Source organism: Bactrocera dorsalis, chromosome 1 (genome assembly GCF_023373825.1).
Source record: "Bactrocera dorsalis isolate Fly_Bdor chromosome 1, ASM2337382v1, whole genome shotgun sequence".
In the NCBI taxonomy this organism is placed as follows: Eukaryota; Metazoa; Arthropoda; class Insecta; order Diptera; family Tephritidae; genus Bactrocera; species Bactrocera dorsalis.
Window position 1 is genome coordinate 30,599,728 of NC_064303.1, and position 20,391 is coordinate 30,620,118.

General features: G+C 36.8%; 1 protein-coding gene across 6 annotated transcripts in view; it reads left to right on the forward strand.

Moving 5' to 3' along the window:
- The window catches only part of LOC105233133 (GTPase-activating protein CdGAPr), a 188,304-nt gene that overhangs the window by 19,418 nt on the left and 148,495 nt on the right, over positions 1 to 20,391 (forward strand). Inside the window, exon 3 of one of the 6 annotated variants that reach the window (XM_049454685.1) lies at positions 13,775 to 13,823. The exons of the other annotated variants lie outside the window; for them this stretch is intronic. The gene's annotated coding sequence lies outside the window, so the exon portion shown is untranslated. The remainder of the gene's footprint in view (positions 1 to 13,774; positions 13,824 to 20,391) is intronic. 6 annotated transcript variants of the gene reach the window in all.

Consider the following 20,391-nt stretch of genomic DNA (forward strand, 5'->3'; position numbering starts at 1 on the left):
GATGAAAAAAATGATGCATGTGAGGAAGATTAAAACGCGCCAAAATACCGAATCCCGAACTACGGGATGCCTCTTGATCTGTTCTTAATGATTTTCGACTTTCCACCTGATTTCAAACCGTTTATCCTGATCAAAATTGTGATATTTTAATGAAATAAAGTGAAAAAATGTTCTTAAAAGTTATATGGTTTAGCGCTGAATATGAAAGGAATTGGTTGAGACCTTGGTTGAAAGCTCATATCCCAAATTTTTTTTGAAGCTTTTGCTAACGACGTGAAGTTCGGCCAGATCCGCTCATGGTGTTCTCTAAAGTTGTTTAAGCCAAGATTTCTCAATACGGGAAGCTGGAGCTACTCGAAACGAGGGAAACTATGCAACTATAATTTCTAAACGACTGCTAGTTTCTATCCTCCTCAATGTCTGAGCCGATCAGAAGACGATGAGACTTCTTCCTTTTCTTCTTTATCGACTCTCGTCAAACTCGTGACACCACAACAATTCCCCATGCACATCTTCTGTCGCATGAAGATGAACGACATTAGTTGAACTTTTACTTTTGGGTATTCATTATTAATGTAAGATCTTAGCTGTATGCCCTGCTCGTAAATAAGTCAAATATCACGATTTCATGCGCATCAACCTTTGCCGACGGCCCAACGTATGGCTGAGCGAATGAATGAAAGTTGAAGGTTAGAAATTTTCAAATGAAAGTACAGTTACAATAAAGTCTTTGCTTTGTTGTAAAATGTTGGTTTTGTAATAGTTGCCTTAGCATTTGTCTGCATTTTCGTTGATTCAGCTATCAACGTGCTACAACAACTAGATACGAATGTGTGTATGTACTACTTAATTTAACCTTTAACGCGCCACTTGGTCGACCGTAAGCTTTTTTATTTTTGTCGATGCCGTCTGTCCTCTATAATTTCGGTTTAGTTTCACTGCAGCAAATTATTTTTATTTAATGTCAATTAAATGTGTTTTTTCTTGTTTTTCATTTGAACGAGTTGAAAGGGCACATTTTCGGCGACGATTTCAGTTCAATGAATAATATCGTTAGTACTTGCTTCATTTTAGGTAGATGTTAGTCATGGTCAGTAAATGTGAAGGAAATTGTGAGAAATCGTAATTTAAAAAGAGCTAAAAGGGGAGGCTAGTAAGACTTTTTAATTTAAATTTCGCTCGGAAACCCATGTCAGATCAAAATAATCATTAGTGCTTAGTATACGCTTGTATTTCAGAAGTACATAAAGCGCTTTCGGAGATTTTTACAGCGAGTGAAATTATTCATGAAAGTTCAATTAAATTTGTTCTTATTTGGTCATCTGGTGGAATGTTGAAAGGGCTTTCGGTACAAATTATTCAAAGGGGGTCGAGAATGCGTTGATGAGGAACCACGTCCAAGACCGCCATTAACAGCAACTGATAATCAACACGTCAATAAGATAAAGGAATACGAGTAAGTGCTTGAAAACTGACAATAAACAGTCAGAATTCCTATTGGCATCATTGGGATATTAGAACGATCACTGAAAATCATGTTGAAAGATCATTTGAGCCTTAGAAAAGTGAAAATACATTTATTTCAAAATCACTCAATTTCTTTTAAAAACAGCGTCTCGTTAACGTCTGTGAAACAATGCTTTTCGACTACCAGGATGCCATGAAACGTATTATTACTTGCGATGGGTCTTGGAACTATGCTTATGACCTGGAAACAGATGATCAATCGGCCGAACGTCTTGGCAAAAGTGAGCCCAAGCTGAAAAACACGTAAAAGCAGGTGAAAAAATCAAGTTATATTGAAAGTTTTCTACGGTTATGTGTAGTCAGTGCACTCCGAATACCTTCCGGCGGGCCAAGCTGTAAACAAGGTATACTATTTGAGTGTTAAGCGTCGAAGCTATTCGTAAAGAGAGGCCAGAATTTGGTTTTTTCGGTTTGACTAGTTTTTGGAACCCCTTTCGCTAGATTGCTGGACTGTGTTGCCGTTACTCATAAACCTACATCCCGTTACTAGTAATAATGCGTTTTGGGAATATAGAGCTCTCTGACAATGTAGGTCAAGCATTTCTGTCGAAGTTATTTGGTCTTTGCAAACTTAATACCCAAAACATTAACCAAAATGTGTTGAGTCGATCCATAACAGGGTCTGATCGTTTGCTACGCCTCTGATTCGAACAGGACGATTTATAAGTCCTGTTTCTTTAACTTTTTCGATGGTATCGCCATTGAGGCAAGTTTTCGATCGTACAAACCTGTGATTTCGGCAAGTTGAGTTAGCATTGTGAAACTAAATTTATTATTTTTTAATTTAATTGAAAATTTTGGTTAGCATAGGTACAATGATCCGATTTAGGTCAAATATATTCAGATTTATTACCCTCGAAAACATTCGACTTAGACAGGAACATGTAGTAATTACTTGGTGACAGGACCGGACTATAAAATGGATGTACTATTAGTAAAAATTTATTTAGCCGAGAGTTTGGCCGAAAGTAAGCAGCTCATAGCATATGATCTCCTGCCAATCTCACCAAAATCTGGCGTCGATTGCGGTTTGGCAACCGTTTGTACCGGGTCAACCATTCGACTACGACCGATTTTTTTAACGTTATTGTAATTGACCTACTTTTCATCACCAGTATCCATTCGCAAAAAATGGTTATAGTTTGTGGCGGCTTAGAAGGGATTCGTACATAGAAATGTATCCCTCACTATATAAATGGTTCAAAACGGTTTTTAGTGCAATATACATATAGCTCCTGCGTAATCGAAACAGTGACTTTTCAAAACATGGTTCATCTTTGATATCAAAATTATTAGAACGGAATCGACGAAACCAGTAATCAGGAACTGTAAAATATGTGCTAGTTTTTCTTTGCTGGCGTCCACCATTGTCTGAAGGGTTGTCTTAGGACGAGACCTCGCCATACAGCCTAACCCAAAGAGTATTTAAATTACTCGAATCATCTATTACTAAAAAATATATTTCTTTTTACTATTCCGTATACATGATTGCGTCATACCATGTTTTGTTGAAGTATTTTTTAAATAATCTCTTTGATGATGTGCCAAATATCTTAATAAACCTAAAGTCATATAATTTACTTTTTTTCTGTCTTTCCAGGTATGTAAAATTGTCAAGTTAGTTAAACTATTTCACAACGTCCATTCAAATAGGTAAGTACTAAAAACTCAAAATCTGAAAAATTGCAGAGAAAAATTGTAGACCTTAAATTGATTCTAGTCAAGCTCTGCTAATCCGCTAAAACGACGGTACTGATATAAGCTTTAGTCTGCAAATGTTTTATTGCAATGCTTTCCTACGATCGGAAAATGTTTCAAATGTCCCTATACTTCCCTCTAATCTGTCCATTTATAATAGGTCTGACGTTTTTGTGATAAAGCCGCGGCAAATGCCAATGACTTCTATAACAAATTGCAGCCAATGAACCGCCATGCTTATCAGTTCTGCTCTGCTTTATTACATATTTTCGCATTATAACGGCTTATATAGTTATAATGATGGGCTAAAAATATACATTTAAAATTAACTACGGAAAAAGTTTACGCTTCTAGGCGTGAGTTGTGTAATTAATATAAAAAATAATTAAGACTCGCAGAACTTAATGTATTATACATATGTATATATTTTATAAATGTGTGACTAATTTAATAAAAAACAGAATGTTGCTATTATTCACACTGAATTTTTATTAAACTTTTGTTCCGTATTTAATTGCAATAATAAATTAATTATCAGTTCTTCACGTCATGTAATGATAGCCTGGATCAGTAGCATTTGTAAGTTGACTGTAATGAAGCGAAAATGATGCAGTAAGGCACTTATAGAATCCCGAAAATATATTTGAAAAAAAAAAATCGAAGTTCTTGAAAAATGTTCAACGGATTTTAACTGATTGAATCCCGGAGTTCAGGTTAATATTCGTGGTACTTATACTTGAAGCATAAAATTATGTTTGGTCAAAAACCGGAGTGATGTTTTTTTTAAATAAATTATACATGCAGATTAAATAAAATATTCTGCCACCAGAGAGACCTTAAATAGTAGTCGGTATTCTAACTTAATATTTATGAATCTACAAGTATTTAGTTATGTTATATACCGCTTCGAGCGAAGCTCTTACTTGAGATCAATCTCTGCCGGGTGCATTCTTTTATTGATTAAATTTTTATCAATACGAATATCGCATTCATAATAGGCTATTGGGCTAATACAAGCTTGTCAATGTAATCCTCCACACATTTTTTAATATGCATCGGTTGGTCCTTCAGCGCCTTTAGCGAATATTGCTTTTTTCGGAGTAATTCGCTGGTGTGTTAGACAGTCGGCGTTATAGTTATAAACCCACGTCTCGTCACGAGTAATGTTGTGTTTGATGAATGTAGGGTGCTCAGCTAAGTCATCAAGCGTCTCTTTTGCGACCTGATATTCAATCCATAAGAAATGTTGGAATCTAACTGTTTGATGCAAGCCCGACGAATTTCAAACACTGTACTCGCCATTAAGAAGAGATTGATGAGACTTTACGACACTTACATAATGATTTGTGCCTCTAAAATGCTTCTGTTCTTGATAAAGTAGACTCTCCAAAACACTTCTACAATATTTCCAGCGATTCCGGTTGAATGTTGATCATATCATATGAATATGAAATCTTATATTGTATATTAAGTTCCAATAAGCCATGTTGGGATTTGACTAATTCTGCTTGAATTTTTGAAACGTACTTGACGACCTACATAAACGGATATGATATTACAATTTTGTTTCTCCAAAGTATACCTTTTTATGAGTTAGATCGATAGTCTCAGTTCTAACTATGTAGGTGGTTTATAAATATTTGGCAACGAAAAATTATATTAATCTTTTGATATTTTCTAGATTACCTGTTTTTTTCAACTCCTAAAAAAAGTTTTTAAAATTTTTTCGGAATTAAACAATTTAAGAAAATCAATATGGCAGAAAAATTGAAAACTTGTTTCGAAATTATTACAAAAATTTAGGAATTCGGGATCAAGACCTAAATCGCAAAATTTCATTACTAAGTTGAGAAAGAATGTTGAGGAGGTAATCAGTAATAATGGCTGTGTGAATGCCCCATAAAGCTTGAATTTATTATAACGGGGCTTTTAATAAGAGCGCTACAAAAGTTTTTTTGATTCAAATTTTTCCACTAGACGCTCAATTTTTGAATTGAAAGGACAATTATGAAGACCATAAATTGGACGTTGCGCTCTTAAAGTTAAAGCGACTGACTCCGAATTTCGGTTATAAATTTTAATAATTTCGACTCGCTGTTGGATCATAAGTTTTTTCATGATGAAGTGGCAAGCCTTACTGAAGAGAAATGTCAAAATATGACGTCTATTGCTGTCCCTATCGGTCTACCTTTGTAGCGTCCCTATTGAAAAACCCGTTACTATTGCATATGTGGTATACTTAAGTTAGATATGTATATATGTACATAGATACGTTTGTATGTGTTTGCGGTCTGTGGAAATTTTAATTGTATATGAAGTACTAGTATTTTGATGAGTAATTGAGATTTTTTTGAGATATTTTCAAAAGATTACCTAATCCATTACCATTAATTGCATGCTTTTTTAAACCAAGCAAAGGAAATAGAATACACTTTAGTCATGTCAGCTTCGTAATGATACGACCAATTAAAACCGCTATGAGACAGTTTATTGTATGCAATAAATTACAGGAAAAATATGTGTAAAAGTATATACATACATATGTAGATATACACTTTATACAAAAAACTAAACTTTTGTTCAATATATCCTCCAACTGATCAACATGTTGCGAATAAATTTAAAAACCGGCCGGCGGCGCTTGTGCACAGCTGCGAATATGCAAAAAATTTTCTTTGAAAATGTTCAAAAATATAATATAAACGGTTTGTTAGAATCATGTAAACAACATTCAAAACAGATTTGGTATACATTGGACCCGTCAACAGCTCAGCCGCAGGCCACCGCGTGCGTGTGGCGGTCCCTTGCTGATTGCCTTTTCATTTCGTTCAAATTGATTTTTTATTGCTATTTATGTATTGTATATGCTTTCTTTGCAATTTCTTCGCACATAAACGATTAGTTAATACTACTAATTTGCTAAAATTCCCCATGTGAAATGGGCAGCAAAAAACATTTGAACATTTTCGCTTTGAAGCAGTTTTTAATAGCTTCTATTTAATTTTTTAAGAACTTTGCCAGAACAGACCAGGGTTCATATTCGGTTGAGATTTTCCCACTTGATAAAATTTTCTAGATATTAGTACTATATGTCTTTTTAACACCTCCCTCGTTACCACTCGCCTTCAAAATCGGTCGAGAGATCGTTGAAGACATGACAAGTGAGGTATGTGATACTTGAAAATCGTTAGGCAAGTGTTAGAGAGATGGCTAGAGAGCTCGACTCCGTATTTGAGAATGATTTTGATGGATATTTTAGGTATAAAACGCGTTCTGGCTCGACTCGTTCCGATAAAAAGCGTACCGTAAACAGGTATTTTCGGAAATGATTGATCGTGCGAATTTCCGAATTGTGAAAGAACAGTTAATGGAATTTACACGATGATATTGCACCATGGCATCAAGCCACGATCGTGACCGAATTGAAAGTTAAAAACGCAATTATTACCATTGATCAAACACCATATTCACCAGATTATGCTTTCGGTGCAACCTGCCCTGAAATGTCCTCTAGCAAAGCAATAATCGAATTCTCTTCTTTTGGCGCCAATTAAGATTCAGTTACCTTTTAGTTTATGGTTTAAACTCGCAAACTCCGACAAAATTAAACTTAATTGTTCGCATAACAGAAAGTGCCTAGTGGCTTTGTGTTCTACTTAGTAATTTCAAAAACCTTTTAGGGGACATCCAAGTGGCAATTAAGGGTATACGTAGTGCCTGTACCAAGTCGCACTGTATTAAGTATGTAAAGTAGCAATAACTAGACGGCGACTATCAGTGGGAAACGAGATGAAATCATCTGGGTATATAGTCATATAGAAAATAATAGGTGAGGAAACAGCAGACGAGTTGGCTCGTACGGGGCACTCAGGCATACAATTCCCTTAAGCTGAACCTGACCATTAAGCTTCTTGTTTGAAGCAATTGATCATAAATGAGATTTAGGTCTTGGAACACTAGCAACACAGGGCATACCACAAAGGTACTTTGGGGTAGTGTTGATGGTGATCTTTTAGGCAAAAGAAAACTTTGTAATGTAGTAGTTGTGATCACAGGGTACCTACTCCTAAAGTCTCATCTTCACAAGATGAGTATGAAGAATGATGGAAGGTGATGTGTCGTAGAAAAATAACCTTCCCAATTTTCAGCCGTCTGAGACGCCATATTTTCTCTGGTTCCCAATGCATCAACCTAAGAAACATTGGACAGCAGGATGGAAGAAATCAGTTAATGAAACCTTGATTGATTACTATTTTTGTAGAGATTGTAGGCCTTAAAGTATTATAAAAAAATCTGTTTTGACAGTAATTTGTCATTTGAGTCACGAAAAATGGTATAACTGGTATAAAATAAGCAACAATTTGCATTGCTCAAATGTTGATAACATTGAAGATACCGAATCGGATACAGTTATTTTTATTACATAAGTAATAACTGGTACATATCTTTGTATGTTTCAGTATACTTACGGACATAAGTGGTTAAGTACTGTTATTTACTCAAAAAGCCACCGATTTATCAAATGGTCCTCATAATTGATAAGTGAAATTGCCTAACAGACCAAATTATCGTCATGCATAGGAAAGTGAGAGTGTCTGAACACATAAATACATATTTTTTGATTACCAAAATGTTGTTATTATTTTTGCTGTTGTTGTCACTACACCACTGTAATGCATTTGGTGCATTTGTCAATTTGCCAAAAGTCAAAGCAAGCAAACGCAAATACAAATTTCTACAACTTTCACTTTCACTTGGAAACATTGCACACACATACAAACGAATACTTATAATATATTATATAAAGAGTACATATTTAATCGCAGGCGTTTGTGTATGTGTGTCGCTGCAGCAATTTATATTGCTATATCAATATAGTTTATTTTTTGTATTACGGCTTTAACGGCGTCGATATACAATATACATATAAGTATATGTATATGTATATATGTATATATATATATATGTTTTCCTACACAAATAAATATAAGTGTGTATATGGCTTGCAATTACCGTTAGGCGCCGTTAGTGCATTATTTGTAAGCTAGTTGGTGTGGCGTGTCGAATCATTTAACTTCAATGCATTTTATTAGTGTTCGCAAGCGTTTGTACCGCCGACAGCGTCGGCTGCAGCGACTGCATTAACAACGTTTGTTGCCATTGTAATGGCCACTCTTTATGCACAGCTGTTGTCAGCTTAACAACAACAAATTACAATAAACGAAATAATAAAATGAAAAAGCAGTAATGAATGAAGCCGGCGACAATCATGTAGCCGAGTGCCAGCTAATAAATTACATATAGACACCTTCGCATGAGTAAGCATACATGCATACTTACATATTTACAACTATTTACGTACAGTCGTGTGCATATGAAAACATAATTTTTAATTTGCTTATTTTTATTTTAAACTTTAATTTCGTTATGGGCACTTACATAGGCACCCGGCAACATACATGTACATTAGGGTGGGCCTGGGTAAAAAGAACAAATAGCTTTGGCGGAATATAGTTTATTGTAGCAACAAATACAAAATATTCCTGAAAGAACTTGATTTTGACGTTCAGTTTGGACGACACCTACATATATGCTATAGGTTTCCGATCCAAAAATTTTTTTCGGAAATTGTTCCGTTGCCTTAGACAGATTAGTTATGCTAAATTTCGTGAAGAAGCCTTGTCAAATGCCTTCTCACTTTAGTTCGCCTTCAAACGGATGTTCTTTGGCTACCCAGAGCATACTTGGTCTACGACCGGAAGCCGTGAGTTGAGCTGTATGTAAAATAATCGTTTCTGGCCACTTCCAAGTGAATGACAGTCTGAGAACTTTCCTCACTTGCGTGAACTTCTATTCATGAAGTGATGAAAAGATGAATACTATGTGCTATATTTGTCCGATATGAACAATTTCTTCGGGAATTATTATTATTAGACACCTTGTAAAATTAAAAGGATTTCCATATAATGACTTGAGTTGGAGCGGTCAGTTTGTACTGCAGCTACGTATGTATATGCTATAGCTGACTGATATTGGCGGTCCCGACAAATGAGCAGAAAAGGACTTGTGTGAAATATCTTATCGATATCTCAAAAACTAAGAGACTAATTGGTGTATAAACAGAAGAATATGACTAAATCGACTCAGTTTCTCACGCTGATCATATATATTACATATGTACGTAAGTATGTATGTATGCTAAATTAGAATTTCCGACGTGTTAAAAACTTCATGGCAAACTTAGTGTAATCTTTTCCGGGTATAAAAAATCCTTAGTGGTCCTAACCTTGAATCCCGATCTCTTTAATACTACATAGTCGGTGCGCTGAAGTTTCGAAAAAAAAAAACAATTTTTAAACGATAATATTTTTATCAAGATTCGATTTCACTATTCATCAAAGCTCCCACCGCGGTGGTACATTATTTGTAAAAATTCTTTAAATTTTTGGATACCAATTTTGGAAAAAATAGCTTTTTGTTTGGTCTCGTTCTCGGATTCAGTTTTATTCAAACCCAGCATTCCTTTAAGGTCCGAAAAAAGTAACAGAGGGTTGGATCTGTAGAATACGGTAGATGTTTAAGAAGTTTACAGTACAATCCATTCAATGTCGTTTTCATTGAATTACGCCACAGAGCTTTCCTATTCTCAAATATTCATGAGCAATACATTCAACTAGTTCCTGAGATTTTGAGTATCAAATATATCAATATACTACTCCAATTAACAGTCATAAAAACATGTGTGAGTTTGTTTAATGTGCTCCTCCACTGCGTTCATCGTCCTTAGTGCACCTTTGGTCAGCATGATCCATTACCCTGTGGGACGGAAATTATTAGTTATCAGTAACGTATAAGGTTGATAGGTGTATGCTTTTGTCGTTATTTGCTGCAGAGTTTGGCAGTATTGCCCAGTTGCCTAGTCTTTCGGGTAATATTAATATCAAAATCCATCTTAATTTTTTTTACAAACGATATTTAGGCAAAGACAACTTTTCTTTGTGGTCGTTGATATTATAGAGAAACTTATTAGCTGATTTATTTTTTCAGGACCACCCTAATGTGTGTATTTATCCATATATATTAATATCTTTACTTATTAAAAAGTGTGCGTGATTTAAGTTGTGGCCAAGAGAAAATAGGTAAATAGGTATGATGAACGTGAGAGCGCATTTGATGATGACGCCGCAGCTCTAACGCACATGTTTTAATCAATTATGACCCGCGGCTTAGAGCTGCTGTGCTTAATTAAAAGGAAAATATTACATGTCATCTATGTTTGTATGCTGAATTTCGTGACTTTACAAAATACCGTATATGTATATCAATTAAGTGAAGAAAAGAAATAAGTGGGAAAATTTTTATGAGCCGGGGTTTATATGACATTTTCTGATGTAACTTATACTGGAGATGTTTAAAAATACCTAACATTCGTATAAAATTCTACAAGTGCTTACATAAAGATTCTGCTTTAACGATCTCCTTAAGATCCATAATTCTTGACATCTAAATTTCTTGAAATTAATTCTCCATAGCTGTATGCGTTACTTATTTTTGCTCTACATAGTTTTTAGAGAATGTTTCTGAGTTGCTTCTAAGAACTTAGTGAATTTGCAAAGTTAAGAGGGAAGCTCTTGTAATCCCTAGCTTTTGCGTATGAATAAACTTCTGTAAATGTCTATTTATCCATCAATGAGACGTATGTATCTTCTTCTTTGCTTGAAAAAAATAGATTGTTCTAACTGACAGCAAAATTTTTATTTCTACGTAAACCTTATTGCTTTGGAAAAGAAACTAGTAGCGTACGAAATTTTCACCAGCAAGATCGTTCGTCATAGACAGGAACTGGTAGCAATCACATGGTAACAAGTCCGAACTATAGGGTGGATGCATAAAAATCTTCCAACCTTTTGCGAGTCATTTTCGATTTGTGTGGCCTGTCGTTGTCTTGAAAGAACAGAAATCCTTTACTATTGGTCAAAGCAGATCGCTTCTGGGTGATTGTTTCCTGTTGAGTCCAGTTTTCGATGAGTCGTTCGAGCATTTCGAGTGGTAACTGGCGAATGTCCCCCGTGATATTTTGCTCCGAGGCCTGAATCTAAGCGCATAGATTTTAGACTTTATATATCGCCACAGGAAAAAGTCGACGGTGTGATATCATACGTGAAATTATCTGCTATCTTAATAAATCTATTGATTTATGTGATGTGTGGGAAGTGGCGACGTCTTGTTGAAACCAAATATCACGAGCTTCAATTTCGGGCATAAAAGAGTCGGTTATCATTGCGCGATAACGGTTGCCATTGACGGTTACGTTCCCATCGGCATCATTTTGGAAGAAAAATGGACCGATTATCCCACCGGCCCACAAACTGCACCAAACCACTGTTTTTTCTGGGTGAAATGTCAGCTCTTGTCTCTTCAAATTGTTCTTCATCCCAAATGCGCCAATTTTACTTGTTTACATACTCATTCAGCCAGAAATGGGCCTCATCGTTGAACAAAATTTTGGTCTAAAACGTCGGATCTTCTTCGAACTTTTCAAGATCCCATAAAGCAAAGCGATGTTGCTTGAAAAGCTAGAGCGGCTTCAATTCTTGCACAAGCTGTATTTTGTACGCTTTCAATTTAAGACTTAGAATGCGCCAAGTCGTTCCAAACGTCAGGCCGGGTTGTTTCCGACGGCACCGAATTGAATCTCCACGGTCTTCGTGTATACTCCCAGCTGCGGGCTATATTTTCTTCGATGCCTGCTGGACGTGGTCTATTCGGTGGAGTATTATCTAATAATGAATGCTGGGTCTCAAGATGGGTGATGGTGTTGTGAATAGTACGCTCAGTAGGCCGATAATGTTGATCTTAAGTTGAGTGAATCGCACGAAACACATTATTTACAGAACCTGAATTTTCTTAATAAAGTTGACCGATTTGTAAACATTGATCAGGCGAAAGTCTCTCCATGATGAAATGCCAAGCAATACTGAACAAAAATAATAATGTCGTTTGACACACACGTGATCTGTGAAAAAAAGGCTATTGAAAAAAGTACCTCTACTTGGATCTTCTTCTTCTTCTTCTTAATTGGCGTAGACACCGCTTACGCGATTATAGCCGAGTTAACAACAGCGCGCCAGTCGTTTCTTCTTTTCGCTACGTGGCGCCAATTGGATATTCCAAGCGAAGCCAGGTCCTTCTCCACTTGGTCCTTCCAACGGAGTGGAGGTCTTCCTCTTCCTCTGCTTCCCGCGGCGGGTACTGCGTCGAATACTTTCAGAGCTGGAGTGTTTTCGTCCATTCGGACAACATGACCTAGCCAGCGTAGCCGCTGTCTTTTAATTCGCTGAACTATGTCAATGTCGTCGTATATCTCATACAGCTCATCGTTCCATCGAATGCGATATTCGCCGTGGCCAACGCGCAAAGGACCATAAATCTTTCGCAGAACTTTTCTCTCGAAAACTCGCAACGTCGACTCATCAGTTGTTGTCATCGTCCAGGCCTCTGCACCATATAGCAGGACGGGAATTATGAGTGACTTATAGAGTTTGGTTTTTGTTCGTCGAGAGAGGACTTTGCTTCTCAATTGCCTACTCAGTCCAAAGTAGCACCTGTTGGCAAGAGTTATCCTGCGTTGGATTTCCAGGCTGACATTGTTGGTGGTGTTTACGCTGGTTCCAAGATAGACGAAATTATCTACGACTTCAAAGTTATGACTGTCAACAGTGACGTGAGAGCCAAGTCGCGAGTGCGATGACTGTTTGTTTGATGACAGGAGATATTTAGTCTTGACCTCATTCACTGCCTGACCTATTTGCCTTGCTTCCTTGTCCAGTCTGGAGAAAGCAGAACTAACGGCGCGGGTGTTGAGGCCGATGATATTAATATCATCAACATACGCCAGCAGCTGTACATTCTTATAAAAGATTGTACCTGCTCAATTAAGTTCTGCAGCTCGAACTATTTTCTCCAGCAGCAGATTGAAGAAGTCGCACGATATGGAGTCGCCTTGTCTGAAACCTCGTTTGGTATCGAACGGCTCGGAGCGATCCTTCTCGATCCTGACAGAGCTTTTGGTGTTGCTCAACGTCAGCATACACAGCCGTATTAGTTTTGCGGGAATGGAGTCATGTGTAGAAGTTCACGCAAGTGAGGAAAGTTCTCTGACCGCCATTCACTTGTTAGTGGCCAGAAACGATTTTTTTTTACATATGACTCAAGCAGCTCACGACTTCCGGTCTTTGGCCAAGTATCCTCTGGGTAGCCTAAGAACATCCGTTTGAAGGCGAGCTAAAGTGAGAAAGTGATATATCTCCTACATAGGGTTGTGCGCTGGGTTTGGGACCCGCCACGTAAAAAAACACCCCATTGAATAGTTATTTGGATCTTACCTCTTATAAAAAAAAAAGAAAAGCAAATTTTCCAAAAGAAAAGCGTTTTCTTCTGGCATTGCAACCATTTTAAATTTTAATTAGATTCCATTATAGTAGTTCCAAATTGTATTTGCCTTTAAATAGTTTTCATTTCTAAGTAATAATTTATTCTTTCATTTCAGGTAATTAACTTATGATAGAACGAAGTTTAAGCCTTCGGACAGACCAACGGTAAATTTATTTCTAAGAATATAATAAAAGATGAATGATAAGCTGTAATAAATCTTGAGATTTTATAACTCATTTAGAAATTCGAATTAACGCGACCCACTCATCTGGTAACAGTACATCATGTAGCGAGTGGTGGGACGCAAGTGAAAAAAGAAAAAAGTCAGAGCAAAGCCAAAAACATAAATAAACCTCATGTCAAGTGTTAACGCACGATTCGAGGGAAATATCAAGTCAAATGCTAAACCGCTAATGTATTGCAGTTAAAATGAAATTCTTCTAATTGTTTATTGTTGTTTGTATAACTTCATTTGGTGTGAGTAAGTTTTGACACCAACTTCTTCTCTGCTTCTTCTTTCTTATACCTTAGAGAATTTCGTTATGAACATTGGCGCTTAAAATGAAAGAATAACTTTTGCGTGCAACTAAATTTAATGCTTGAATGTTTATTTTAGTTATTATTTGTTGTTGTTTAAATTTAACGATTTTCACTTTACTTCCTTTTTAATGCTCGGCGAAATATTTTCTTTGTTTACACCGAAATGGGTACAATAACACCAAAGCCAAAGGTTAAAGTTGTTGGGTCATTAACTTCGCTGACGGTGTTTGGGTGTTAAGTTTTCACAAAAACAACAAAAACAAGCAAAAACGAAAAGAAGAAGAAGAAGAAAATTACGCACATGGGAGTAAACGGTGACAAAGACACGCACATACGCACACCTTACTTATGTACGTATGTATGTATGTACATACATATATGTATATGCATTTGGATGCGTGCGTTTGCCAAGCTTTCAATGTTTCTGGGGAATTTTGCTATTAAATGTAAGCGTTTTTAAGTTTTTCTTCTTCAAGTGTGTGTTACGAAGTTTATGGTAATAGCGACACACCCATTATCGCTACAGTGGGGTTGATAGCCTTTTTCACGCACACAAACACGCACATCACGTTCGGATTTTATAAATATTAGCTAGCTTTCATAATGTTTTGCATTTTCCTTGTGAAGTTGTGTGTAATTACAGTTATGTGCAAAAAAAAGTGTTTATACATATAAACTAATTGCTGAAAAATATCACGTGACAGTAGTAAGGTCAACTTGCATCGTTTGAACTGTACTTTATTCTAAGCCGACAGCGAGTATTCACCTTAACCCAGGTTTTCCAGCGAGTTTTGCTCTTGTTACTGTAATAGTCACTTACTTACCGTTTGTTTTGTTGCTTCCGTTTCGGTAATTTTGATATCAAAGCACTACGCTCTGGTAAGCCAACTGTCGAAAATATCGATAAAATCGATGGATATTGTCCTTCTCTCATGTAAGCACTGTTTCGTTTTCCTAGCTCCTAACATTGGAACCATTTAACTAAAGCTGATTACAAAAAAAAACTGTTGTTGTTGAAATGGTTATCTAGTCCCTGTTAGGGTGGTAAGTTGTCATCGAGGTCATTCAACGGCTCAGGGTGTCAGATGTGTAGGGTTAGCTTGGCATGCAAAGACGTGGTTAGAGTTATGTGGGCACTCGCTGCATGCTGGACTTAAACTTGCTATATCGGTTCTGGACAAGTAGGAGTTTAACCGCAGAACAAAGCTGCGCAAGGGTCACGCTCGATTTTCGTGGCAACTCGACCTTTCGTGTACAATGGGTGGAGGTTTGACCCCAAGTTCTCTATTCACTGAGAGTGTGTCGGTGAAAATGTTTATGGCTCCATTGAGAATGACGGTCAGGGCAAGTCTGAAGTTAGTTACATCTGAAGTGTGGTCTTATGTTGTCGACGTAGTTAAGGAAGGACCTCTTGATGGCCCTAGAAGTATCCAAATGGACCGAAGTGTCATCTCTACATCGCTATAGAATTGCAACGAAATCGATCAATTTTTGAAGCGTATGGTGATTGGTGATAAAAAAATGGGTCACTGACGACAACGTCAAGTAAAAACATTCCTTGTCGAATTGCGGCGAGGATGTACATAATTCCGGTGATAGTCCTAGAATTGATTATCAGAAAAATTTTTGCAATGCCAGAAGCGGTCTTGGTCAATCGGAGAGAAATTGTTTCCATCATCACAATGTCAGACAACACACATCAGTAGTGATTCGGCAGAAGCTCCGATAGCCTGGTTGTGATGTTTTCATGCATCCACTTTATGGTCAGGTAATGTCATCAAGATCAAGATATTGATCAAAATACAGGGACAGATCTGAGTGTCAATTTCGATCTCATTTCACTTCCCATAGTCTCCTTCCTGTCACCGTTTATGTTGGTGTTGCCGTGGTCTGGGGCTAAGGTTTGAACGGAATGAGGGCATTTGTGACTTTAGCTCACCTGCAATTTTTTATTAGTGTTACTCCATCATACTCAGTTGGCGGAATGCCACAATCGTCAGTCCAGAGCTCTAATAGAATCCTAAAGAGAAATGATCCATCTCATTCTTCGATTCAAAAGTTAGGGTGAGTTTAGGGATTGAAGCCGTAGATCATCAGGGTTACCCAGGATGATCCATTAACATGAAGATGAGAAACGAATAAGATTAATTACGACCCACTCAGCTAATATATCATTCCTTCTTCCGGCTCCATTTGTTCTTCTACATCAAGTATCAGTTATCCTTTAATGAATGTGCTTTGGAGATTGTTTAATTGAGATCCATCTAAAATAAGATGAGAAAGAGTTCAAAATTTAGTAACGGTTTTTTGTGGATCATTTCCTGCCAGATTTTTGCCTTGCTTTAGTCAGAAGAACTTCGATTAAGAAAGTCGCATTCGGAAAGAATTGGGTTAGGATAGAGATGATCTTGGCATCAAATGTGACGCAAGATCTCACTTAACAGCTGTCCAACACTGGTTTTTCGTGATTCCCAAAACAATGAAATTTGATTCTACCATAAATTTTTTAAGGCGGCTAATAAATGCCATCTGCTTCGCCAACGTTACCGAAAGTGTGTCTACAGGGATGTTTTAACCTCAATCTAAACAAGTGATATATTCTGATGTAACCGTAATTAATTTGTGCACCCTACTGTAGTTGCATACAGTTTAAGAAAAATATTGGTCAAGTAGTTGCAAGTAAAATGCATTCGCCGATGTCTCAAGTCATGGCTACACAGCACCATATTATGTTACTGTGGCAATATGCTTGTAAGTGGTGAATACGTTGTGCTATGTGGCAATAATAATGCTCGTACGAACATGCGTTGAATACGTTGTGCTATGTGGCAATAATAATGCTCGTACGAACATGCGTTGAATACTCGTGACTTATACTCGTGCTTACAAGTATGTGTGTAAGTTGGCGGTGTTGACTAGGGCTCTGGTAAATACTTGTGTGTACAGACGTTTCAACTTGACAGCTTGGCGTGGCAGCAGCGTAAGACGAGCTTTGCTTTCTACCAACGCACAAGTTTTTCGAGGGGAAATAGTTGTGATGTGATCGTTGTTTTACCTTCGCTTTTAAGTTCAAGAAAACAAAAACAAACCACTTCATCGAAATAAAAAAATCAAATTCATGGCAACAACGTTTTTTTGCATTTCTTCTATTTCTTTTGTTGGATTTTGTGTTTGGTCATAACACGTGCGTTGTTCACATGGTCGCATTTCGCGACAGTGGGATGTGATTATGATATGTTATTGGTCGAAATATATGAAAATGCAGATTTGTGTTTTTATTCGATCCATAAAATTTCAGACTCGGGAATTAAGAAACAGTACAGAAGTGGAGCTTTGACATCAAATCAGTCCAGTATTCGGTTAGATTAAGTTAGTCATTAGAAATGCCAGATTGAGTGCCATCACGTACTCTGTGAGGGGTAGTCATCCATTAGAATGCCAGGCGCTTGATGCAAATTTCTACAAGTACAAGTGGCCTCCCTAACCATAACTCTTCCAGTGTCTCATATCGTATAGCCCCAAAATGCTCGAAGCGCTGATGCGGCATAAAAGCTCAAGAAAAGCTCACTTGGTTGCCTGTTACCTTGCTTTTGGCATTTCTAGCAGTCTTCTCGATCTGTCAGCACCATTCTACAGGCGTGCACCGCAATCAGTCTGAGATCTATGAGCAATCTAATCAAGACCTTTCTATCGAGTGCCGGTAGGAACTTCGTGTATTTCTAGTTTTCGATCTTTGTAGATCGTTCCAACGCGCTTTGACTGGAAACCGTACACCACTCTTGATAATCTTGTCTAATACACCCTTACTGTCGGTGCTTATGTGACTTGGCATCAGTGGGGGATCCACAGAGGTTTTTTTTTTAAGTATAATCTATCGAAATGTGAAAAAATCGATTCGTCCCAATAAGAACTGTTCATGAAGGCTTCAGTAAGCAATACTTTTTGAAGAACGGTAACTCAATCAGACTGTTCCCTAAGTTCTGTTCAAATATTGTCTTATATATTCAATGAGACTCGTTAATGTTCTTGTTATATGGCACTCATTTATCATCCATTGAATATTTAATAATTATTCTTGACTGTGTGGCCTTGCATTGGACTAAGACCCAACCAGCTCATTATTTTAACACCTAAAAAGCTGCTTTGGTAAGGTATCCCTTTTCTGCGTGTTGTATATAATATTTCAGACTTTTTTTAAGTGATTACTCAAGGGAATGGTATGGTCGCATAACTTTTGGGAGTGGTGAATCGAACAACTGGCATAATCATAGAGAAATAGAATATTTAATGAAAAATATAAGGTCGTACTCACTTGTATTCCATTTCTCTGTATAACTTTATAACTGGCTTTCTGTCTAAATTTTTCTGAAAACAGAGTATTGCTCAAATAACGGCACGGAAATGTCCGAAAGAGCTATTATGAGTAGTTCTTACGCAACAATTACTCAATGTTCTAAATTACGCTCATTTGACATGATATTAGACACAGTGCTGTCCAAGAAACCCACCTGGTTTCTAATACGTATGCACATATCTCTGCGTACTCTATGATTTAAAGGTGCAGTTCTTGCTGTCTGCATGTGACATTTTGAAGGGGTTGTTTCCTTTTGTCATAATGTTTTTCTAGTATTTTCCATGGCTTAATCGCATTTGTATTTTAGGGTTTAGTTACTGTTAGTGGTAATGTAGCATTTTACATAAATATTGTAGTTAACGGGTTCTTTTGTACAATTGAAATACTAAATTCCTAATACTTCATACTCTTAGCGTGGATTTTCTAATATTTATTTCCAAACTAAGTAACATTTTTGAACTAGAGGATCTTGAAATTTGGAACGTATAACTACGGCCGAGTTCAAATTGATGACGTGAAGAGTATAACGGTCACATATTTGAACTAATAATCTGTCTAACATAAAGATCCCTTAAGTAATGTATGGAGGTGGGAAGAAAATACCTTGTAAATATTTTGTGACTGTTTTAAATGAATGGCTAAAGTCGAGAGGTTAGGTTAAGTAAAATTTATGTGTAATCCTTTATTTAAGATCTCACTTGGTAGCATTAGATCCCTTTTGAAGCTAGAAAATCTCTGAAGTTAGCTCTCTTCTATCGTCAGAGCGCTTTGAACCTCGATTTAAGTGTTTTATTTTCTGTTACTTCATCTAGCTTTGTGAGACCTGATGATGTCAGATCTAAGGTATATCAGCCTTAATCTTGCAAACTCAGGAATGTCAAAAAGGTACTGTTAGAAGAAATTTCATTACTTCTTCCAAGCTATTTCGCGAACTGGCGTCGTATTTTTTAAAATTACTATGTGGAAGGCGGTTAGAAAATGACGTATTAAAAGACGAGAGCCTTGAAGCCTTAATTGTTTTGGGGTAGTTATGGTTTCGGACAATTGTAAGCGGCGCTCCTAAATTTTAGCGTAACAAACAGAGGATTCACTAATGGAGAATCAATTATACGTTCCATTCGAAGGAATTTCGATTGAATTTTAGCCCTTTCCATTTGTTATCGATTGGTCGAAGTGTGGTTAGCCATATGTAACTCCTTAGTTCTGATCTTCTAACTTCTACTTTACTATCACCTTGGATTTGCCGCTGTTTAATACTTGATCTGAAAACCTATAAGCAGACTGCGAAACTCACTGAAGGCGCAAGATGGTATAAAAATATTAAAATTCTAAAGTTTAATTTCTAACTCAAAAAATTCTAAGGCTCCGTTTACGATGTCCACCAGACAACACGAGAGCCAAATATTCAAAGCATAATAAAAATATCGTTATATGCTTGTCGTTCATTGTGGTATGAGGAAGAAGTTTCTCTTTGAAATGTAATCCTCGGCCATTTGCGCCACTTCTCATGCTGTCTTTTAGAAATTTCCTTCTTGTTTGCCAATTGATCCAGTTTGCTTTATGCGAATACAATGCGTCCATGTCTTTTTTCCTTTTTTCTTTTTTTCTGTTTTCTCATTCCCTTTCTGTCTATTCTAAGCATCCATTGTCCAAGACTATATCACTGTGTCATATTCATATATTTCATTGTGTTGAGATATTCCGTCATCATCATGACTATTCTTCGCCCAGCACATCCAGTCATCAGTCGCATTGTCGAGACGAGAGCCATCAACACTTTCATATCAATTATTCTGCATGCAACAACTCACTGACACTGTTTCATAATAACAATAACA